Source organism: Haliotis rubra, unplaced genomic scaffold, assembly GCF_003918875.1.
Source record: "Haliotis rubra isolate DU_JTF1 unplaced genomic scaffold, ASM391887v1 Scf1120, whole genome shotgun sequence".
Classification (NCBI taxonomy): Eukaryota; Metazoa; Mollusca; class Gastropoda; order Lepetellida; family Haliotidae; genus Haliotis; species Haliotis rubra.
The window spans coordinates 260225-284322 of record NW_025765027.1 but is presented as its reverse complement, the minus strand read 5'-3'; the positions used below and the strand labels follow the sequence as shown (position 1 = coordinate 284322).

General features: G+C 42.3%; 1 long non-coding RNA gene across 1 annotated transcript; it reads left to right on the top strand.

The window, feature by feature from the left end:
- The first annotated feature begins 6906 nt into the window (after window positions 1-6906).
- On the top strand, window positions 6907-20580 carry LOC124290093. The gene is made up of 3 exons (XR_006901830.1): window positions 6907-7019; window positions 12413-12416; window positions 20270-20580. It is a non-coding gene; the product is annotated as an uncharacterized LOC124290093 (long non-coding RNA).
- The last annotated feature ends 3518 nt before the right edge of the window (window positions 20581-24098 follow it).

Genomic DNA, 24098 nt, shown 5'->3' with positions numbered 1-24098 from the left:
TTGCCATTTAAATAGACACAATATCACATTCGGGCTGGCTAGTTTTCAAACGTATTTCATATAACGTGTCGTAACTCGCAATGGGCTGGTTGGTTGTTGTTCAACGCTGAAATATTCCAGCTATGCCGGCGGCCGACAATCCAGTGATCAACAGCATGAGCATCGATTTACGCAGTTGGGATACAAACAAGCATGGGTTGGGGAAGACCGGTGTAGCAGCCCAGAATACCCCCCCACCAGATATTACCCCGGGGTAAACTATGGGCTAGCCCAGTATATACCCCGGGGGTATAATCTTGACCAGGCCAAAGTATACCCCTCCAGCCCAGACTATACCCCTAAAAAAATATGTTGACAATTCACTCAATATGAGTGTGTGACTCAGGGCAATGGTCTTGGTGTCATTTAAAGGAATATGTAGGTGCATTTTATTTACATTACTGCATAATACAAAATTTATGAAGCATTTGTTTAGTGCCTCTCTGCGATGTGATATTTTCGACTTTGCGTAACCCAGCCATGCTGATATACCATCAAGGTTAGTAGTTAGTTATCTGCTTTATCTGGGTTAACTAAAGTATTTCGGCGACGGGGAATTACACTTATTAAGCAATGAGATGGAACCAAAAATAGAAAATTTGAGAGAAGTATATAGTAGTATCCTTAATCACTTGTTTTCTGTAGGGGTATAATCTGGGCTGGGGGGTATACTATGGCCTAGTTCAGAATATACCCCGGGGTATAAACTAGGCTAGCCCAGATTTTACCTGGGGTATAGTCTGGGCTAGCCCAGTTTAACCCCGGGTATAGTCTGGGACAGGGGTATACTCTGGCCTGTTACACCGGTTCTAACCTGAATCTTCACGGGTTACCCATAATAGGCCTCATGTGCCTTATTTAAAAAAGTGGAGTGGAGAGTTACTTGGACGGGCCCCTCGACGCGAAGAACATCACTTTGTTGAGAAAAAACATTCTTTACCAATGACGTTTCCTGGTGCAACGCACAGAGAAGAACATGTCTGTGTGAGCCACCTGAATCACACACCCATGTTGACATTCTCACGCGCGTCAACACATCATCGGTTTTAATACAAGACTTATGATTCATAACCAATACTATTGGAGAAAAGGATGTATATTGTGTAGGAGACTGTCCTCCCCGAACTCTCATCAACAAACAACTTCTACTATAACCTATAGTTGTGAAATATGTATTGGTAGGCGGACCTTGAATTCACCCAGTCAAGCGGCTCGCCCGATGGCTTAGAGAACACATTGTCAAACAAGGTCCATTGAGAACCTGCCTTTGTCAATGGTCCACTTTAGACGGAACATTTAGTAAAGGGTGGAAAAACTATTTGTGGAATGGGGTCAGGGTCAAGGTACATCAGCGTGCTCTCAAAATGTCCACATATTTGGAGGCATTTTGCCAATTTGTTTTAACATAACGGATGGATATATGTTTACGGTAGACTGTAGTTATTAGGAATGGAGTTTGTGCATGTATAGTTTGTTAGGCGGCGGTCTGTAAATATTCGAGTCTGGATCAGACAATCTAGTGATCAACATCATGAGCATCGATTTACGAAATTGGGATGCAATGACGTGTATCAACCGAGTCAGCGAGCGTGACTACCCGATCCCGTTAGTCGCCTCTTACGACAAGCATGGGTTTGTGAATGCCAGTTTTAACCCGGATCGGGTCTTTGAAGTTTTATTTGTATCACGAACGTATCCGTGTCCGTATCATGAAGCGGGTATGAAAGTAAAGCAACAAATGAGAGAAGGTATGTATGGGCGATCATCAAAACCTCCTCTCCTGTAGAAATGGGCCTTACACATTGAGTGAGTGAGTGAGTTTAGTTTTACGCCGCACTCAGCACTATGATGAATCGAACACGGGTCATCGCTTCAGCGAGCAAACGCTTCAACTACTGCGCTGCTTTATCGGTCCTTACTATAAAACTGACTGACTTAGTTTGTTTTTACGCCGCTTTTAGCAATATTCCAGCAACATCACGGCGGGGGACACCAGAAATGGGCTTCACACATTGTACCCATGTAGGGATTCGAACCCGGGTCTTCGACGTGACGAGCTAACGCTTTAACCACTAGGCTACCCCACCGCCCCTTACTATAAAAACATGACATTAAAAGAAATATCATGACCGCATCTATGGTGTAGTGGTTAGAGCGCTCGCCAGGAGAGAGGAAAGTCGCGGGTTCGATCCCAGGCCACCTTACACCAAAAGATGTTAATATATGGTACTTGTTGATCCCTGCCTGGTGATCGGTATTAATGGGTACAACAAGGACTGGTCGACTTGGTCAATGTCTCAGTGGGGTATTCATGCTTCACTACGGCATTGTATCTCAGAGGGCTAGCACTATAAAACCAGCTTAAGTCTGGGCTAGTACAAGCAGCCGCACGTACACACGCACGTACATCGTCATATGAGCGAAATATTCTTAGGTACGGCTTTAAACCCAAATTTACAGTAATGCTATGATCAAATCTATCTTTTCCCCCCTCATTTCACCACCCCCTCCCCTCCCCCCACCACCATCATTACAAAGAAGTGAGTAGATAAAAACAAATTGGATTTGTAAAAACAATTTGAATGTTATGCAAAACATCCACTCAAGATGATATTCAATGTGTCAAGGAATGGCTGTTTAGACTGGGATGTTGCTCTCGCATTACTTTGACGACGCATGGATTTAATGACTAAGAATATCTCAAAATGCAAATATACAGGCAACAGTTGAAGACTCTGAGCCTTATCCGTTCAAATGATGTTCCCCTTTTTAGTGAAGGGAGGTCTTACAAAGTGTGGTTATTTTCACCACTGGGAGGAATTCGATCTGCAAAATGGACCTAGTTCAAGTGACTAACTGACCAGGGAATTAAAGACAGTCTTAACGAAACAATGATTTAACCCTTGGTTACCTCAGCGCCCAACAAAATGGTATGCATGACGATGAACTGGAGTGAAAAAGGTTGTATTTGGAATCCCATTATTTACGCCAGGCAAAAAACCGCAGACACTGACGTATGTCAAAGCCAGGTTTTCCGACGTTTTGTACAAGTGGGATAAACCAGGTAAAACGTTAATGGTTTTAAAATCAGTCTTTTGAAATAGCCCCCCCGACACAATCCCAGTCCACAACTCGCCGCGTCTATTGGCATGTGTTCACCTTGGGAGGGGTGTGTATTACACGCTTGAGAAGGTTCACGTCCAGTGGATGTACATACACATCAGTGTTCATCACATTCAGCGTTAAGCCGGGCGGGCTCACCCATGCTTAGTAATGGATGGATGGATGCCTGTGTGGACGAATTGATGGACGTATGGATGGATCGATGCCTGTGTGGACGAACTGATGGGCGTATGGATGGATGGATGCCTGTGTGGACGAAATGATGGGCGTATGGATGGATGGATGCCTGTGTGGATGAATTGATGGACGTATGGATGGATGGATGCCTGTGTGGACGAATTGATGGACGTATGGATGGATGGATGCCTGTATGGACGAATTGATGGACGTATGGATGGATGGATGCCTGTGTGGACGAATTGATGGACGTATGGATGGATGGATGCCTGTGTGGACGAATTGATGGACGTATGGATGGATGGATGCCTGTGTGGACGAATTGATGGACGTATGGATGGATGGATGCCTGTGTGGACGAATTGATGGACGTATGGATGGTTGCAGTGATGTTTCTGTGCTTTGATATGATGATGGGCTGACGGATGGATGTTATGATGTCTAGGCGTGACGGGTGGACGAATAGAAGGTTGGATGGAAGGATAGATGGGTAGGTAGGCACGGATTGAGGGTGGGGCCTGGTTAGAGTGAGTGAGTATGGGTTTACGCGGCTTTTAGCAAGGGGCGGGGGGGGGGGCTCAACAGAAATGGGCTTCACACATTGTACGCATCTAAGATCGAACTCATGGCTTCGCGTGACGAGCGAATATTTAACCACTAGGCTGCTAGCCACCACCCCCTGGACACCACCCCCTGGTTAGATGGATATGTGGACGGGTGGACAGATGGATTTTTGATAATGGTTAGATTAAATATGGATGGACGGATGGGCGGACGAACGGATGGTCGATGGTGCTTTGGTCATGTATAAAAGGATGCATGGATATATGGATGAGCTGACGAACGGATGGTGGATGGTGGTTAGGAACAAATGAAAGGTCGGATGACTGGATATATGGATGGTAGGAGCGGAGGGAGAGTGGGTGATGTGTAGATGGATGGTAGGAGGGAAGGGAGAGCGGGTGATGTGTAGATGGATGGTAGGAGCGGAGGGAGAGTGGGTGATGTGTAGATGGATGGTAGGAGCGGAGGGAGAGTGGGTGATGTGTAGATGGATGGTAGGAGCGGAGGGACAGTGGGTGATGTGTAGATGGATGGTAGGAGCGGAGGGAGAGTGGGTGATGGGTAGATGGATGGTAGGAGCGGAGGGAGAGTGGGTGATGGGTAGATGAATGGTAGGAGCGGAGGGAGAGTGGGTGATGGGTAGATGGATAACACTGATGTATGGATGGTTTCATGGATGGATGATGGTTGCACGCGTGTGTAAATGTCTGTACATACCTGTATATACGCATATACATGAGAACTGTGTGATACATTCAACTATTGCTAGCTCTTCGGAAACCATAATCATATCTCGGGTAGTTATCTCGCAGTCAACCCTTAATCAAAATTTCTGCAAATATGCTCAAAACATAATCATCTCGACACCTAGTCAAGAGTACTGTTAGTTCAGATCGGTACTTAAAGAGCCAATTACTTCAAAATGGTATTTTGTATGTTTTGAGTATAAACGTGGTTTCATGCATGTGCATAACCCTATGACAAATGCGTTTCAAAAACGCTGACTTGCACCCATTATCATTATCGTCAGATTTTCAAAAAATGCAGCTAAGAGGGTTTAGGTGATCCTGACACAGTCAGGCTGGTAAGGCTCATCATCAGGTCAATGGGGTTTCTACCAGGGTGCGTGCCTTGTCGTGCCCACCAAGAACATATATAACAATCTGTAGAATTCCTGCATCACTCCGAGTGTCACAAGGGCTGTGCTTCTGCCAGCAAACCCACGCACTGTAATAATGTCAGGCTGGGAGGTACCAAACCTATGGTACGAAGAATATTGCGGAGTCCACTTAATACTATACTTCCTTCCAAACGTTTAGACTCACTAGTGTAAATATAGCCACTTACTTCAACTGTTCTATTCTAAATTTTGCAAAATAGTCCATACCGTTTAAAGGTACTGTTTACACATGAACTGATGTATTGTAAAACGAATCCGTAACGTTGAAAAGATTATAGTCATGAGTTCAATAAATGATAGAAATCAGTGAAAAGTGACGAATTCTTAACAAAACTTTACACCAAAACGCAGCTGGTCAAATGCACGATATTTTCACATGTTTTTCAGCAATTTGATGCATGTTCCTCATGCAATTCATCTGCATAAGGTTTGCAGTTGGTTCCCCCAAGTTAGTGGAGAAATCAATCTTTGATGTAACCATATGTATATGCATGCATATAGTGAATGTTTTAAGTGAGTCTAAACTCTTGAAATGAAGTATATTATACTAAATGCTAAAACGCGGATTTGGTGATCCTGACTTACTAAATCACCAATTAATGCCAATAAAATCGTCATCACAATGCATCGTACAGTCCATAAACGACTTCCTAACACTATTGAACTACAATTCATACGGCAATAAAACTATACTCTCACCTTCATGAAAGCGACAGACAAGCGAGCGCCGAGTTGTAGAGGACTTGCTCGACCCACACCTAAACCTGTTTTACTGTATCTCCAGAATGGCTCCCAGCTCCACGTTCTCGAGGTATTCAATGCGGTACAGAGATGACACAATGGGCGGACCATGAGTATCCCATACCAAAGGAGAGATAATTTTGTAAGTATATCCCACAGTTGAAAACAGGTCAGTGAATCTATTCATTCCATACGTTCAATCGGATTGTTTTGTTGTATGAATTAACTGCATGTACGGCGCTATAAGGTGCACTTCATGCTAAAGTGACTTTGAAAGGATTTTGTTTATGTTGACAGAGAGGTGAAATGGTTTTGTTGACTTACATCGCTTGGATGTGTCCGCCGGGTCGCCTGTTGGGAGGGTAGGGGGTGGGTGGCGGTGTCCTCATTCGGTTCAGTGATCACTGAATCTTTCTCAAGTTGCAAAATATTCCCAGGCGTAAGCATTTAACCTGAAACGTAGTTTACATGCAATATACAGGTAACGTGACACATTCTTAACAAAGTCATTTCGACCATCGAGTGATACATACCTCGAAACAAGCGGAGTGATAAACGGATGCTTTAGCACTGTTAAGCATTCTGCGTCTCCCTGTCATTAAAAAAACGGAAGTGACGCCATGATGCCATGGTAGAGAGAAACGCTGACGCTGCAAAATTGCTTTCGACATGTCAAAATTTCGAAACAAGCAGAGTGTCAGTCTGATGCTGCAGCACTGTTAAGATTGCTGTCGAGTTAACCAGACTTCGAAACTAGCAGAGTGACGAGTTGATGGTGCAGGGGTACGTTTTCTGTCGAGTTATCCAAAGTTCGGAACAAGCAGATTGTCAAGCTGGTGTTGCAGCTCTGTTAGACAGGCATAAGGCTATAGTGGACCCGTCTTAAATTTCGTCCTAAACGATATATCGAGAAAGGAATGGTTCGCGTTAAACGTGTATGCATGTAATTCACCTTTGATAACTAAGGAAACGTGAAACGCGAAATATGTAAGTCCGGTTAGTCAACTTATTTCAGACAATACCATGTCTAGTCAATCAACTTATTACTGACAATGCGAAGTCCATTCATCCAACTGATCACTTACAATACCGTGTCCATTCATTCAGCATATTACTGACAATGCGAAGTCCATTCATTCAACTTCATATTGACGATACCAAGCCCGTTCATTCAAATTATTACTGATAATACCCTGTCCATTTATTCAGCTTATTACTGACCATGCCATACCCATTCATTCTCCACGTATAACTGATAATACACCGTGACCATGCCATACCCATTCATTAATTCTATAATACCGTGCTTAATTCTACGACTACTGATACCATTTCATTACTACAGCCAGTAGTTCAACTTACTACTACGAGGGGCGTAGTCCAGTAGTCCCCCTTTGTTTCAAAGACGATATCTAACCATAACTAAATTTCATTTTGATTTTCAATACTTTTCATAAATTAGCCACCCTGCTCTGAAAACCGTTCCTACGCCCTGGAAATAAGGAGATAAACATTATTACTGACAATCGAATTACATTTTATTCAAATTATAACTGACAATACCCAGTCCATTAATTCAGCTGACAAAAATTCCATTAATCTAATTTATTTCTGACAGCACCAAGTCCATTAATTTAACATATTACTGATTCCATTAATTTAACATATTTCTGACAGCACCAAGTCCATTTTAATTTATTTCGACAGCACCATCCATTAATGAGACAAATTACTGGTAATAACAAGTCCAATGTTTCAACGTGATGAAAAACCCTGTCCATTTCCATTAGTTCTTTCTAAAAGCCACACAGTTAACTACGGTTATGACGAACTTAGGCGACCCCTAATTTTAGTTTATTATAACCTGTGTCCGTTATAAGCATTTCGTTCTGTTTGGATTTCCACTAAAGATTGGAGAGTGGAGCAAGTGGACTTGTTGGTCTTGATAAGCATGTTCGTTATGTTTGGATTACTGTCGTCCCAAGAGTTGTCTCGTCATATGAGCGAAATATGTCCATTGTATCGTCCATTCTCCCGTATGTCCACCCTATTCATTACGTACAGGATAGTTGTTTGTTGTTAAGGCAGTAAGTTACAGACATGTGACTCGAGAGACTTGACAAGACAAACATGTGATTGATAACAAGAACATCTGGTTTGTTTATATGTTTAACGCCGCACTCAGCTATATTTAAGCCATTTGACGGCGGTCTGTAAATAATCGAGTTTGGACCAGACAATTCAGTGATCAACAACATGAGCGTCGATCTACGCAACTGGGATGCGATGTGTCAACCAAGTCAGCCAGCTTGACCACCTGATCCCGTTAGTTGTCTCTAACGACTGGTGGGGTAGTCTAGTGGTTAAAGCGTTGGCTCGTCACGCCGAAGGCCCGGGTTCGATTCCCCACATGGGTACAATTTGTGAAGGCCATTTTTGGTGTCCCCCGCCGTGATGTTGCTGGAATATTGCTTAAAGCGGCGTAAAACCATACTCAGTCAGTCTAACGATTGGCATGGGTTGCTGAAGACAAATTCACGCCCGGATCTTCGCGGTTCTGAGAATATCATATACCCACATGGTAGTGAACATAATAAACCATGTCTCCGACCCCCGCCACTCGATCAGTTAGTCATCTATAAGGTCAAATAGCGTAGGTTGCTGAAGACCCCTTCGAGTCCAACACACCCACGAGGTAAGTAAGACAGTCTGAGAAACTACTTTACTTGTTCTGTGTCCATCAAAGCTGACACGCATTTCAAACCGTATAAATATATTTCTCAGATAATACCACTCAGCTGACATCGTGTGATGTGAATGTGAAATGTTTGTTCAGATTTACTAGCATTTACCCTCACAATTGTGCAAGTAAATCATACATTGTTGACCTTATGATTTGGGGATTGCGAAAGACGGCGATCCTCTATGTGCGTTGGAGTGCTGTTCCGCTGACGGCTGACAGTATCAAAAGTAGGTGTCGACAAAGATCAATAGGTATGGTCAGGGGCGGTTGGGTGACCAAGTGGTTAAAGCGTCCGCTCTTCACGCTGAATACCGGGGTTCGATTCCCCATATGGATACAATGTGTGAAGCCCATTTCTAGTCTTCCCTGTCGTGATATTGCTTGGATGTTGCTAAACTCATACTCACTCACTCACTGGTCATATACGGACAGTGTTATTACACTCAGTAGGCACGGAATGTTATTACACTCAGTAGGCACGGAATGTTATTACACTCTGTAGGCACGGAATGTTATTACACTCAGTAGGCACGGAATGTTATTACACTCTGTAGGCACGGAATGTTATTACACTCAGTAGGCACGGAATGTTATTACACTCAGTAGGCACGGAATGTTATTACACTTAGTAGGCACAGAATACAACAGTTACTGCTGAACAAGAGGAGAAGTGACTTTGTTAAGTCTGGCGGTCGGGTGGCCTAGTGGTTAAAGCATTCACTCGTCATGTCGATGGCTCGAGTTCTATGTTCCACATAGGTACAATGCGTGGTGTCCCCGCCGTGATATTGCTGGAACATTGCTAAAGGAGTAAAACCCAACTCACTCACTCATTATACACAGACGTAATTCAAAGTCGTAAATCCCTCACCAGCAAAGCAGATTCCACGTTTGTTTCATTATTCACTACAATCAAACGCATGTGGATACTTTGTTTTGTCGCTCAGTATGTGTTGTTCAAAGATACTCTCCGCATTGTTCCGGCAGTATGAAAGAAGTCGGTAAATGATGGAGTCTTGACTCGACTAGTCATCAGTTCCGAGATTGAACTCGCGACCTTCCGCTCTCCGGTCGGACGCTCCACTATAACCATTTCGCACTTTCTTTCGCAGTTGGGATACTATGACATGCATCATGTAAGTCAGCGAGCCCGAACAGTAAATTTAGTTGCTGAAGATCAATTCTGACCCGGATCTTCACGGACCGTTAGAATAGCGAACTGGGTGTACACTTGCATAGTATACTGCCCTGTGAAGGTAAGGAACAGCACGGCCACACGCAGGGATTGTTGGATGGAGGTCACAGCCGGGATATCTAGTCACGAGGTCTGTTTATTGTTTGAAGCTGCACTCAGCTATATTGTTTCCAGCGGCCTGTTCAAGACCAGACAATCCAGTGATTGATATACCGAGCGGAACGCCGTCGTCGGAGACGTCAGCCAACCACACCAACCACGCCACCTGACCTAAGTTGCTGGGTTTTGATACCCCATGATTCGTTCGCTGTCTGCACAACCGTGAGGGACCGTTCATTATGTATGGGTAGTGGGGTGATGATGATTTTTATGGAGCAGCATGTACAATGTGAATGACCCCCTACATTTATGTACAAGGTAAGTGACCCCCGGCTTGTCATGCGCAAAATTAATGACCCCCATAATTTTTAAGAATAATTTTTAATTCTATTATGACCTTCCCTAGTGCATGTGTACAAAATTGATGACCCCCTACTTTCCCAGAACAAAATGGGTGACCCCTTAAAATCGTCATCACCCCACTAACCATAACTTATGATCGGTCCCTAACGCTGGTACTGCAATGATGCAAATATAATTACTTGTGAGCTTTCAATCTCATTAGGAAAGAGTGGCCTCCCTTCGCAGTTGAGAGAACTAGTGTCAGCCATAGGCTGTTCTCCTTCTGCATGCTTTCAATCACATTAGCAGACACTTGTCTCCCTTTGCAGTTGAGTAGAGACAGTGTCAGCCATAGGCTGTTCTCCCTTTGCAGTTTCAATCTCTTTAGCAGAGACTTAGAGTTGAGTAGAGACAGTGTCAGCCATAGGCTGTTCTCCTTCTGCATGCTTTCAATCACATTAGCAGACACTTGTCTCCCTTCGCACATGAGTTGGCCTCAGACAACAATTATTTTCCAGTCCACCATAGTTGACATCGGTCGTACGCTGTTCTCCTGTTGCATGCTGACCGTCTTGTCTCTTGTCACTTAACCGGCAAAATATCGGCCTGGATTCATCATCTCAATGTAGCTGTATCAACTGTCAACAATGGTCCCCGGAAGTTTAGAGCCGAAAGACACTAAACAGCCTTGAACTTGAAGTCAAATCATGGAGGGCTGGAGTCAATACCATGTGCAGATTGTGGACATAAAGATTTTCAAATACAGTAGAATGTTCGATCTTTCACAGAAACAGCCACAATTCACCCAGGAAAAAATTGCACAGGCAGAACAGCTCATTTGAAAATTGTCCTTCCAATTCACCCAGGAAAAAATTGCACAGGCAGAACAGCTCATTTGAAAATTGTCCTTCCGGGTCAGGGGTAAAACTTAAGGGAGGTAACTGTGGTCAGATGCAAGTTGAGACAATGTAAGCCATTAAAACAACACTGTAGTCGATGTCTTATACATTGCCTGACTTTTACATTTAATTTTTACAAAAAACCCCAAAAACAAGCGAAAATAGAATATGAAATAACCACCAAACTGGACCTGCAAGATACTCTTAGTATTCATCTTAGCGGCTTTGTTTTCTTTCACCGCATCCGAGACGTTTCCTGTCGCCTATGTAAACAAAATCACACCATGTACTCTTATTGCACTGTTTCATTATATCCGTTTTAACGTATACCAAAACTTCACAACCGCGCCTAGCATAAAAATCTGTGTTGACAGTTTATCGTCAATCACTGACCCTTTCACGTGTTGGCCGTAATGGCCTATTTACTGGTGACGGGGTAAAACCAGTACTCGCACCTCTGTTTGCTTTCACAAAATTCAAAGAACGGAATACGATTGTTGCCCAGTGTGTTAAATGAAGCTTACAACATTATAAGCTCAAGCATATTTGTAAACGGTTTTGGAGTAGGCGTGTGGGGGACAATTCCTAATGAGACGGTTTCGACGTCATTACAGTGTGCCATAACTCGTAAACATCGACGACTCGATAGAAATATTCAGTTAATGAGTTTACCATACACCGTGTGACTGACTTTCATAGTGCATATGTAGGCGACATTTTCTGCTTAAGAAAAGTAGTTCTAAGAACGCTTAGTGTTGTGGAGGAGAAGAAGATTTCAATGACATTGTGCCTCAGAGGGGAGTTATTGGATCTCATTCGTAACTACTCGTGCCGGATGGTGTCTCGTACCCCTCTCGTGGCCATGTGGTTTAAACATATTTTTATTCCTAGAGAATCTGGTTTGGTAAACAAGCAGAACTTTGCTAAAAATCAATACCTCACCAGTACATATATCATTTAAACAAATACACAAGAACTGGATACAAAAACCGACAAATTAAATCATATATGTGCGTTGTAGGTGCTTATATACATTGAGCTTGCAGCTACACTTCATTAATTGATTGCATATAATTGTTAGTATAATTTGTCAAATCGTTTAGACTTAAAGATGTATTGATGCAGGGACTCTATTATGTTCTAATTGACGTTGTTGTTTGCCGGAGGTTTTCCGTATAACACAGATTGGAGATTGTGGCCATTTACATAGAAGTAGGTATTATTTCTAATAGCAGTGTATAACTTACATGTAAAAGGATAATGAACAGTATCTTCATTGTGGCATCCAGAAGCGCATCAAGGGTTGCTAGAAATGTGTCTAATTACTTCATCCGCATTCAAATCACTACAGCCGAGCTTAAGTCGACAGTGTACGATCTGACAGAATCGACTGCCATAATTTAGATCTAGATAAGTAATCAGTTTTAAGCAGAGATTTGAATTCACCCATTGAGTTAGCGAATACTAAATTATCAGGTAATGAATTCCAAATTTTAATTGTGTCAGGTAGGAACGACTTTTCATATATTTTAGTCCTACAATTTATTGTTTGTAACTTAAATTTATAACGGAGATTATATTGACTGTTTTCAGAGACAAAGTTAGGGACAAGGTCACAGAGGTAGTCAGGTGCGAGATCGTTATTCATCTTGTAAAAATTGATTAGTTTAATGTCGCGCCTCCTTTCTTTTAATGGTTTAGACTTTGTTTCGATATATAACCTATGATGACTAGTGCCACGAACTGCGCCGCATGTTGTACGAAGTGCATCTAGATGTAACCGTTTAAGAATAAGACACTGATCATTTGTACAATTATCCCAGATATGACAACAATAGTCAAATATCGGCATCAGAAACGATTTGTACATGTTTTCTAGCGTTTTTCCGGAGAGGCGATATTTAAAACTTCGAAGACAATTTATCATGGGGCTAACTTTCTTAACAATATCTTCAATATGACTTTTCCATCCACAATCACTCTGTAGAGTTATACCCAGGTGTTTATGACTTTCCACTTCTCGTATTAGGGTTTGGTTCATGTTCAAGGTCGGAATTGTGTCGTTTTTATGTTTACGAGAGAAATTGATTGTTTCGGTTTTATCAGGGTTGAAGGTAACTTGCCACTTGTCTGCCCAGCTAGAGATACGGTTTAAATCATCGTTCAGACAGGATGCGGCAGTATCGTGATCATCTACAATTACGTAAAGTGAGGTGTCGTCAGCAAATAAACGTATGTGGCTTTTTATACCAACTACTAAATCATTTATGTATACAATAAAAAGTAAGGGTCCCAATACGGAACCTTGTGGGACGCCAGCAAGTTCAGGTTTATAATCGGAACTGTATCCATTAATGACGACATTTTGTGATCTGTTTTGTAAATAACTTTCAAACCAATTCAAAAGTGATCCACCAATGCCATAGCTTTTAAGTTTAGAAATGATGCCCTTGTGCCATACCTTATCAAATACCTGGCATAAATCCCGATCGTAAATTGGTTAAAATATCATTGTCTCTAAAGAAATTCAATACATGTTTAAAAACACATTTTTCTAACTTTAGACAAACAGCTCGTAAGTGCGACCAGTCTGAAATTGGAACATTCATTTACACTATTTTTTTTTATGGAGGGGCATGACTGACGCTTCCTTCCAGAGGGCTGGAAAAGTGAATTTTTGAAGAGACATGTTAAATAGTTTTGTTAATAGAGGAGCTAAACTTTTCGCCATGGCTTTCAGAAATCTATTTCCTATTCCATCTGGTCCTGTAGCTTTTGATGGATCGAGAGAGAAGAGAATATCCTGAACTTCATCAAGTGTAAGATTGACTACATTTAGTGAGTCTGTAGTAAGTTCAAAATTACATTGGGGAGGTCGTAAATCTGAATTTTCTGTTGTAGACTGACTCACAATGAAATCATTCAAAACATTTGCAATGTCTACGGGGTCGTCGTAGATAATGTCATTTGATATGATTGGTGGAAAGTAGTTACTTTCAGACTTTTTGTTAATATATTGTTTTACCAAACGCCACCATGTTTTTGTACCCACCGAGGAATTTATCCTATCATCAATTTTTGAAACACATTTTCTTTTGGAAACGCGTATTAAGTTGACAACTTTGTTTCTGACTAATCGGAAATTAGCCCAGTCGGAACGACGGTTTCGATTTTTAGCTTTTTTATGAAAACTATTTCGCTTCCGTATTGCAGAACGGATTTCGCTCTTCATCCTTACGGGATCTTTAGCTCTAACATTGACCAGTCTGTTTGGTGTACAGATGTTTAATATGTACTTTATCTTTTCCGTTAGGATTTCTACTGCAGTGTCATGTGTCGTGGCCATGTTTACGACTGGGCCCTGTCTAATCGCAAACGGGCATGGAGATTAAAATAGTCTAGTACTATGATCTAATGTAAATAGAGGTGTTAACCAGAGTTATATTCTAACATTTATAGATGAAGAAAGTAGTGTTTATATCATATGACAACCAAAACAAATACAGATTTGTTTAATGCTGCGTAACATAGGTGTCTATCATACTGTAAACATACGACATGGTGTCATACTATAATAAAGCCATAATAGGGGGCGGTGGGGTAACCTAGTGGTTAAAGTGTACGCTCGTCACGCCGAAGACCCGGGTTCGATTCCCCACATGGGTACAATGTGTGAAACCCATTTCTGGTGTCCCCCGCCGTGATATTGCTGGAATATTGCTAAAAACGGCGTAAAACAAAGTTGTGCAACCTCCTCCGGAATTAGTGCGAAGGTTGTAGTAGATATTACAGATAAGGATGGTGGTTGAAAAGAATCACCGTGTAGTATCATGGGAAGAATCGCTGACAACTTTAAACTTCCCTAGCTCCACGTCCTAACGCGTTAGATTTCAGCAACCCATGCTTGTCGTAAGAAGCGACTAACGGGATCGGGTGGTCAGGCACGCTGACTTGTTGACCCGTGAAGATCCGGGTTAGAATTGATCTTCAGCAACCCATGTTTGTCGTAAGAAGCGACTAAGAGAATCGGGTGGTCAGGCTCGCTGATTTGGCGACCCGTGAAGATCCAGGTTAGATTTGGTCTTCTGCAACCCATGTTTGTCGTAAGAAGCGACTAAGAGAATCGGGTGGTCAGGCTCGCTGACTAGGCGACCCGTGAAGATCCGGGTTAGAATTGATCTTCTGCAACCCATGTTTGTCGTAAGAAGCGACTAAGAGAATCGGGTGGTCAGGCTCGCTGACTAGGCGACCCGTGAAGATCCGGGTTAGAATTGATCTTCTGCTACCCATGTTTGTCGTAAGAAGCGACTAAGAGAATCGGGTGGTCAGGCTCGCTGACTAGGCGACCCGTGAAGATCCGGGTTAGAATTGATCTTCAGCAACCCATGTTTGTCGTAAGAAGTGACTAAGGGAATCGTGTGGTCAGGCTCGCTGACTAGGCGACCCGTGAAGATCCGGGTTAGAATTGATCTTCAGCAACCCATGTTTGTCGTAAGAAGTGACTAAGAGAATCGTGTGGTCAGGCTCGCTGACTAGGCGACCCGTGAAGATCCGGGTTAGAATTGATCTTCAGCAACCCATGTTTGTCGTAAGAAGTGACTAAGGGAATCGTGTGGTCAGGCTAAATGACACATGTCATCGTATCCCAATTGCGTAGATCGATGTTCATGATGTTGATCACTGGATTATCTTATCCAGACTCGATTAGTTACAGACTGCCGCCATATAGCTGGAATATTGCTGAGTGCGGCGTTTAACAACAAGTAAACAAATAAACAAACATTAACATTGGAAAACAAATCGGATCCTTCAGTTTGGCGAGAGAACCCTCTCATCACGTCATTTGCAAAATGTGTAATGTTATAATATCGTGTTCCCAAAACAGACATCCCTCTTAGTCACAATAACTGGGTCTGCGTGTTCAGCTGATCTTGTCTCGAGTGTATTCCAGTTATTATATGTCCTTCTGACACGAACTGTCTTCACTCAACCGTGTGTGGGAATGTCTACCTTGCTGAAATTACATATACGCAGCCCGGCGGAAGAAAATACAGCTGCATACAAAAGTTTGTTCACCCAAGGAAATCCACTCAAACCATTCATATTAAGCTCGAATAAGCAAAAGAAAACAAGGAAAACACAATGAGAAGTAGTTTATGTGTGAACTTTATTCAATAATGAGTAGCTCCACCTTTGGCCGCGACCAGTGCTTTGATTCTCTTTGGCATGGGCTTGTAGAGATTCTTGAACACTGAATTTGGCAAAGAATACCAATGTTTTTTGACGGAGTTCATATGGCTTGATGTAGGCATATCTTTAGCTACTTTCTTCCCAATGATATCCCACACTGTCTCTATGGGATTCATATCAGGGGAACTTCCCGGCCATGGCAGCACCTGAATTTCCCTGCGAACCAGATAATCACGTGTAGATCTGGATTTTTGAGTTGGAGCATTATCATGCTGGAACACAAAGACTTTGTCTGGAAAGACCAGACAGGAACCAAGACCTGAAATATCGTTGATGATATGTTGTTGATATCGTTCACTATTCAATGTTCCTGGAACAATTTTCAGAATCCCTGGCCCGTTGTGGGAAATCATCCCCCAGACATGAACTTGAGGGGGGTGCTTTACAGTGCTCTGTAAACAAGTTGTTTTGTAGCGTTCATAGCTGAAACGTCGAACTCTCATGCGTCTTCGGATACTGAAGCAACGGAAAATGGATTCATCAGAAAATTAAATCTTGTTCCACTGCGGCAGCCGAAACTGTTTGACCCGTTTAGCCCATGAAAATCGCTGTTTTCTTTGCTTCTTATTGAGAAGAGGTTTTCTGGCAGGGACAAAACATTTTAACCCAAATGTTTGTAGTCTACGAGAGATAGTCATCCGACTAACCTGTTTACTCATTGATTGCTTTAGTCTACCATGAATAATGTTCAGTGTAGCATATCTATCTTTCAGACAGTTTCCTGATTATTCGATCTTCACGTCTTGAAGTACATCGAGGTCTGCCTGACCTTGGCAAATCTTCAATACCGCCAGATTCTTTGTATTTCTTATATAACTTGATCATACCTCTAACTGAGACATCACACTTGTATTCTCTCGCCATAAACTTCTGAATGGTCATCCATTTATTCCCTGTATCCCTCAATGTCACAATCCTGCTCCGTTCCAAGTTTGTCCAGTTTCGTTTCTTTGCCTGATCCATTCTGTAAAGACATCACGACAGTTTATTATTGACACATTGTGCGTTACCAAATGTTTCAAACCGAAGACTAAAAGCATCCCGGAAACGAAACATTATACTTTCAAGCAGAAAAGTTCAGATTTCTTACAGGGAAGATTTTATACGCTTAATTATGATGGCATGAAATTTGTAACTGTTCTATCTTTCTGCCAGAAGATAGTTTAAATATATCCTCACAAATGTTGACGTCATAATTTAAGCACAATAACAAAATAAAAGTATAACTCACCTTTCTTTCTCAATGAGCGCCGCTCCTGAATTTCATCCTGCGATTCCGTTAATGTATCAGAGCGGTTACTAAGTTGTGTAAACGCACAGCAATGATGAGAACACACAACTTGAGCTGATTTGAATGCATAATTTACGAATACGATTTGCAAACAGACACTGGAATTAAATTAAAAGCAGTACTTTAATGTAAAAGTACTAAAAGCGATTCCATTTATGAAGTGAACAAATTTTTGATACGCAGCTGTACAATGTACGGCCCTGGAAATTGGACTTGTCCAGCAAAATTTCGGACGTTTTCAACCCTAGACTTTATTTCCATCGGGGATTTACATACCGTACTGTTTCAGCAGAACATAGCTATATATACGTATGGAAGTGCATTCATTGTCAATATGATAGTGAGTGAGTGAGTTAAGTTATACGCCGCACACAGCAATATTCCAGCTATATGGCGACGGCCTGTACATAATCAAATCTGGACAAAACAATCCAGTGTTCAACATCATGAGCATCGATCTGCGCGATTAGGGACCGATGACATGTGTCAACCAAGCCAGCGAGCCTGACCGTCCGATCCTGTTAGTCTCTTCTTACGACAAGCATAGGTTACTGAAGGTCCATTCTGAGCCGGACCTTCACGGGTTGTAAAAACGATAGTGAACTTTCTGGAATTGATTGATGATTAACAAACGTTTCAAATATGTCTCCGTGATCACCAAACGACTGAAACTCGATCCTAACGATTCCTCCACCTAGTCTTGGTTGCAATTACATGGATACTGATCCAACCCAGTGTACAAAATAGATAGTGATCATAACAAAATGGACATAATGACAGCTAAATGAATAGTGTCGAGGCCTAAATAGATAGTGGCCATATCTAAATGGATAGCCCTTAAGCGGTACTTGGAAGATTTATGGATTTACAACTTCTTTACTGCCATATATGCGACGTTTCAAAATGGATAGCAAGTGATCACTTCTGTTCAAGTGATCACTTCTGTGATCACAATAAATGATGATCATAATGAATGGTGATCACAGTTAAATGGGTGACGATCACAACACAGGATAAAGAGATAGTGAGTGAGTGAGTTTAGTTTTAGGCCGCACTCAGCAATATTCCAGCTATATGGCGGCGGTCTGTAAATAATCGAGTCTGAACGAGACAATCCAATAATCAACATCATGAGCATCGATCTGCGCAATTGGGAACCAATGACATGTGTCAACCGAGTCAGCGAGCCTGACCACCCGATCCCGTTAGTCGCCTCTTACGACAAGCATGGGTTACTGATTTTAAGTTCATTCTAACCCGGACCTTCACGGGTGGATAAAGAGATAAGGACTGATTCGATGACAGAACGATAAGGCGATGATGGGGTGGAAACACCCCATTACCAAAATCATTTCTTTATGTACACATGAGTTACATAGCGTGCGTACGAAAGACAGGAGTGGGTGAGTGAGTATGGTTTTACGCCGCTTTTAGCAATATTCCAGCAATATCATGGCGGGGTACACCAGAAATGGGCTTTACACATTGTGCCCATGTGGGGAATCGAACCCGGGTCTTCGGCGTGATCATTAATTAGAATCAAAGAAATAAAGAATTAATGGTATATGACGTTCGTCATAAAATATATTATGTACTCGAGCCTATGGAGAGTGCATCTCATTTGCATACTATAGCTTGCATCAGAAACGTCCATTTTGACATTGATGAAATTTCAAGAGGTAAAATTAACAAGATTTGCTCTCCTGCAATCTAATTTATTTCGGATGATTTTACAAAAATAGTGAAAAACAAAAGTTGGGAAAAACGATAGTCATAGAATATTTAGTTGTGTTCAAAACTACGAAACAAAAAAAGGCAAAAACTATTTGATTTCTATTTCCGTGAATGCTTTAGGCTAGATTGTTCAATCCGTGTGGAAACAGGTTGATACCATGTCATCGCGCCCTTCCTCGATCTCGTATGATCTGTTTCATTCTGATCTACGCGTGACTCTTCACAGATCACGTGGTTGTGGCTGACGACGTGTACAACAAACCACGGAGCGACAGGAACAAACTACATGTTACACAAGATGAGTGTTTGCCCTTAACCCTGAAATGCTCAGGCTCTAAGGAAAAAGAACCATAAAAATTTGTGAGTACAGAACAGAATGTGTAGGCAATCTTGAAACACATAACATGTATGGTATCAAAGATACAACAGCTATGCTGCGGAGTTGTGACTCTGTGTAGTGGTAACATAGTACTACTTAGTTCAATGTCAAGAATGAATGAGTGAGTGAGTGAATACGGTTTTACGCCGTATATATCAATATTCCAGCAATAATACGCCCGGTGAAACTAGAATGGGCTTCGCGCACTGTACCCATGTGGGAAATCGAACCCGGGTCTTCGGCGTGACGAGCGAACGCTTATACATGTATCACTGGGCAGCTCCATCGCCCCATCTACAGCATGAACATGGGTACAACATCACCCCATCCCCACCCCCAACCCCCAACCACACCATGTAAATTAATAAATACATGAATAAGTAAATAAATAATCACTGGTGTTATTTCATTTGTGGGGATCGTGAGTTAAAAGGGGGTTTTAAAGTCACGGAAAATATTCTTGCTCTCACAGGTCATTGTGTGCAAGTGGAGCATATTCTTAGTGCAGTGGAGAAATAATTGTACTCATTACACCAGTATACCTTTATCCAGGAATAGAGAAGTGATCATGGTTCTAATATCTGGAGAAAAACATATGTTAGTATATGGAGGAAAACATCCGTTAGACATGTGTTCTCGTAAACTTCTAGGTGTAATGGAATACCCGTGAATTCTTATTGTGTTAGATCATGTCTTCTGACTAAGGTAGTGACAATAGGCTGATCTGAATCGAGTGACTCAACATTGGCTTTGTGTCCTCACCTGAAAACAAGAAAAAATATCAAAGATTTATTTCAATGTGTATACGCCCACAACATTTAACTTCAAGTAAACGCAAGCATTCCTGAGATCTCTTTACAGCGCTGTTCTTCGTGCGAATCTCTTACAACTGAAAACTCCGTGCAGCTTCACACCACCGTGACTCGAACACAGTGGCTGGAACACAGGCAGTTAAAAGTGTCGTAACTGCTTTCGGGCGTCAGTGAACCCTACAACAGGCACCTACAACAGTTACCTACTCATATTACCATTCCATGTTGTCACTCGTCTGGTCCGTCGAGGGTCGCTAAGGCAAGGAGTGAGGGGTAGGAGGACCGTGACTCTTAACAGTGTATGAAATAAGGCCGCCTGAGACGGGCTAGATTTCTGCCGGATGGTCTAATTTTACAGCTGGCCAGCCCGATGGACGGGTGAAAAAAATATTTCAATAACATGCCCACTGGCACTGACTTGTTAAACCTCTTCTGGGCTGGTAAGTTTTTGAAGTTACCAGCCCAGATGTGTGGATGGGTTTGGGCTTATTTCATACACTGATCTTAACCGTTTATTCATGCACTGATGCACATTCATGAATTGATTAACGCAACACCTGATTCGTTATAGGTTCACTCAGGATAGGCCTGTCCATTGTAGGAACTGAGTAACGCGATTCGACTCGGTCCACTTGGAAAGCCAACATGACTGTATAGATTTGGACATGATTATCCACTAAGACCAGCTAGAGATATTCAAAAGGGATAGCTTTGAAGCTTTTGCCAAATACTTATAAAGATTTCCTGATAAAAAAACATTATAAGATAGCAAAAATATTACTATGGTTAATCTTTTTCTACAGTAAACGACAGTATCAACATTTAGAGTTTATTGAATGAAGAGTGTGATTTTACAACACTTCAACAATTTTGTGGAAGACATTTTATAGGTGAACGTTTTAATATTATCTTGTCTTGAGTGAGTGAGTGAGTATGGTTTTACGCTGCTTTTAGAAATGTTCCAGCAATATCACGGCGGGGGATCCCTGAAATGTGCTTCACTCATTGTACCCATGTGGGGATCGAACCCGGGTCTTCAGCGTGATGAGTGGAACCACTAGGCTAGCCCACCGGGAAGTAGAAGCTCTAATACAACTTGGCCAATTTCTTTTATGAATCGGTTCAACCTACTATTGATACTATACTAAGATGGCTACATTCGAGGTTGGTTCATAGAGTGAGTGAGTGAGTTTAGTTTTGCGCCGCACTCAGCAATATTCCAGCTATATGGCGGTGGTGTGTAAATAATCGAGTCTGGACGAGACAGTTCAGTGATCAACAGCATGAGCATCGATCTGCGCAAAGGGGAACCGATGACGTGTGTAAATCAAGCCAGCGAGACTGACCACCCGATCCCGTTAGTCGCCTCTTACGACAAGCATGGGTTACTGAAGGTTCATTCTAACCCGGACCTTCGAGTCAACCAGAAGTTCGACACATCCAGTTCGGCAGAAACATATTAAATATTAATGTATTAAGGATCAGTCACTAACTTGCTTTGAGAAGGTCCATTCGAAATAACAAAAACAAATGAACAGAGAAAGGAAAGTATTTAGTTTCGCCTGGTTTGCCGTAAAGAAAGACCAAGATATGTAATTACCATGACTTGTCAAATCCCGTGTTTATTTTAGTAAGTCGAAACCGTGAGAATATTCGCTGCAGAATAGGTTGAAGTCCGTTTAACTACATATATGCTGGTACAACCCAGGCTACACACAGCTGGGATGAACAATGGCAAGACTTCTGTTGTAACTCAAGTTCTTTGTGCATTAAACTCCTCGTATTTAAAAGGCATGTATCTACAACCTTATATATATACATATACGTAGATACTTCCAGTTATCCGAAGTTTGACACATGACTGATGACGCGATAAGGGATAAGCATGGACCAACCTTCATTTTGAAACATCAAACTTTGAGATAAAGTATTTTTACTGTACTATATAACCATCTGATTATAACTTAACATGTCCATGAATATCCGGGTGTGAATTGGTTTTCAGCAACCCATGCTGGTCGTAAGAGGCGGCGTGCTTTCCCTTAATAGATTGATCATTAGTTCGTCAAGCAGTCAGGGATTAGCGAACTTCGGAATAAAGTACGCCTGCAGGGTTATGACACTCATTCTGTTTTGAAACCCGTAAAGATCCAGGTCAGAATTGGTTTTCAGCAACCCATGCTGAGGCGACTGACGGGATTTGGTGGTCAGACTTCCTAACTTGATTGGCACATGTCATCGTATCCCAAATGCGCAGGTCGATGCTCATGCTGTTAATCACTAGATTGTCTGGTCCAGACTCGAATATTTACAGACCGCCGACGTATATCTGGAATATACCCGGTCAGTGAATTCTATCGCCAAGGTTCACACATACGACATCTGCTAACTGAATGTTTCAATCCACTGACGTTAAATGCAGTTCCGCTGTCATGCATTTCAATACGATCACTTTATGATGTAACATGGAGCGAGTTTGTTATATACAATGTACTTTATTCGCTCAACCCATATAAGTAAAGACGGTGTCTGGAAAGACAGCTAAATGTTTTCGCGTTTTAAAGTTGTAGGCGTGGTTGTGAGAAGGTTGAACGTAGACAGTGGTGAGAGCCACCTAACATGCTGTGAGTTGTTAAACACATTACACTGTACAAACCCTAAAACTGGTTTTACTATTGGTTTGTGCATTCCAACTTAGTCATCGCGTACTCGTTTGTCCAGAAATGAGAACCCGTGAAGACCCGGGTTATATCTGGTCTTCAGTAACCCATGCTTGTAAGACACCAATTGCGCAGATCGCTTCTCATGGTGTTGATCAATGGATCGCTGGTACAAACAGCATACCTTAAACGATATGATGGCATGGCTCGTTGCTTTTACTACCGCCATGCCTGTGGTTTTGACCACGAGGTCCATCCATCATGCCCAGGGCCTTATGGAAAATGCTGCCTTAAAACTTTTGTGGAATAGGCCCATATACAGCCTCAGAAGAATTTTAACCAACAAACCTGAACTTTTCGTTTTTGATAAAGCCAATGAATTTATTTATGTCATTGAATTTTTTGTCCCTTTTGACAGCAAAGTGATTGGCATGATTCAGGAAACGCATGTCAAGTATGCGGACCTCGCCTTTGAAATATCTCGCTTGCATCCCAAGTACACTGTCATCAGGCTCCCCATTGTCCTCGGTGCCCATGGTTGGGTACTCCTGATCTCTTGGCGCAGATCAGGAGCGTGTCCGGGTTCTCCACCGCCGGGAAGCACAGCCCTTCTGACACACGCTGCAGTGTTGGGGAGGCATCATATTCTCCGGAAAGTTCTTGGTTGGTCCGACTAGGCAGCGTTTCCTGGGAGAAGTCCCATTCGCTGTCTGGGCTGCATGTACTCAGGACCCTGAGCTGATGATGGGCCTTACCAGCCTGACTGTGCCAGGATCATCCGAACCCTCTCTGCTGCATCTTTCTTCCTAATCTGTAAAAATAATAATAAACTGCGCTAAACTCCTTTCTCTAGGTGAATGCTCAAAGCGC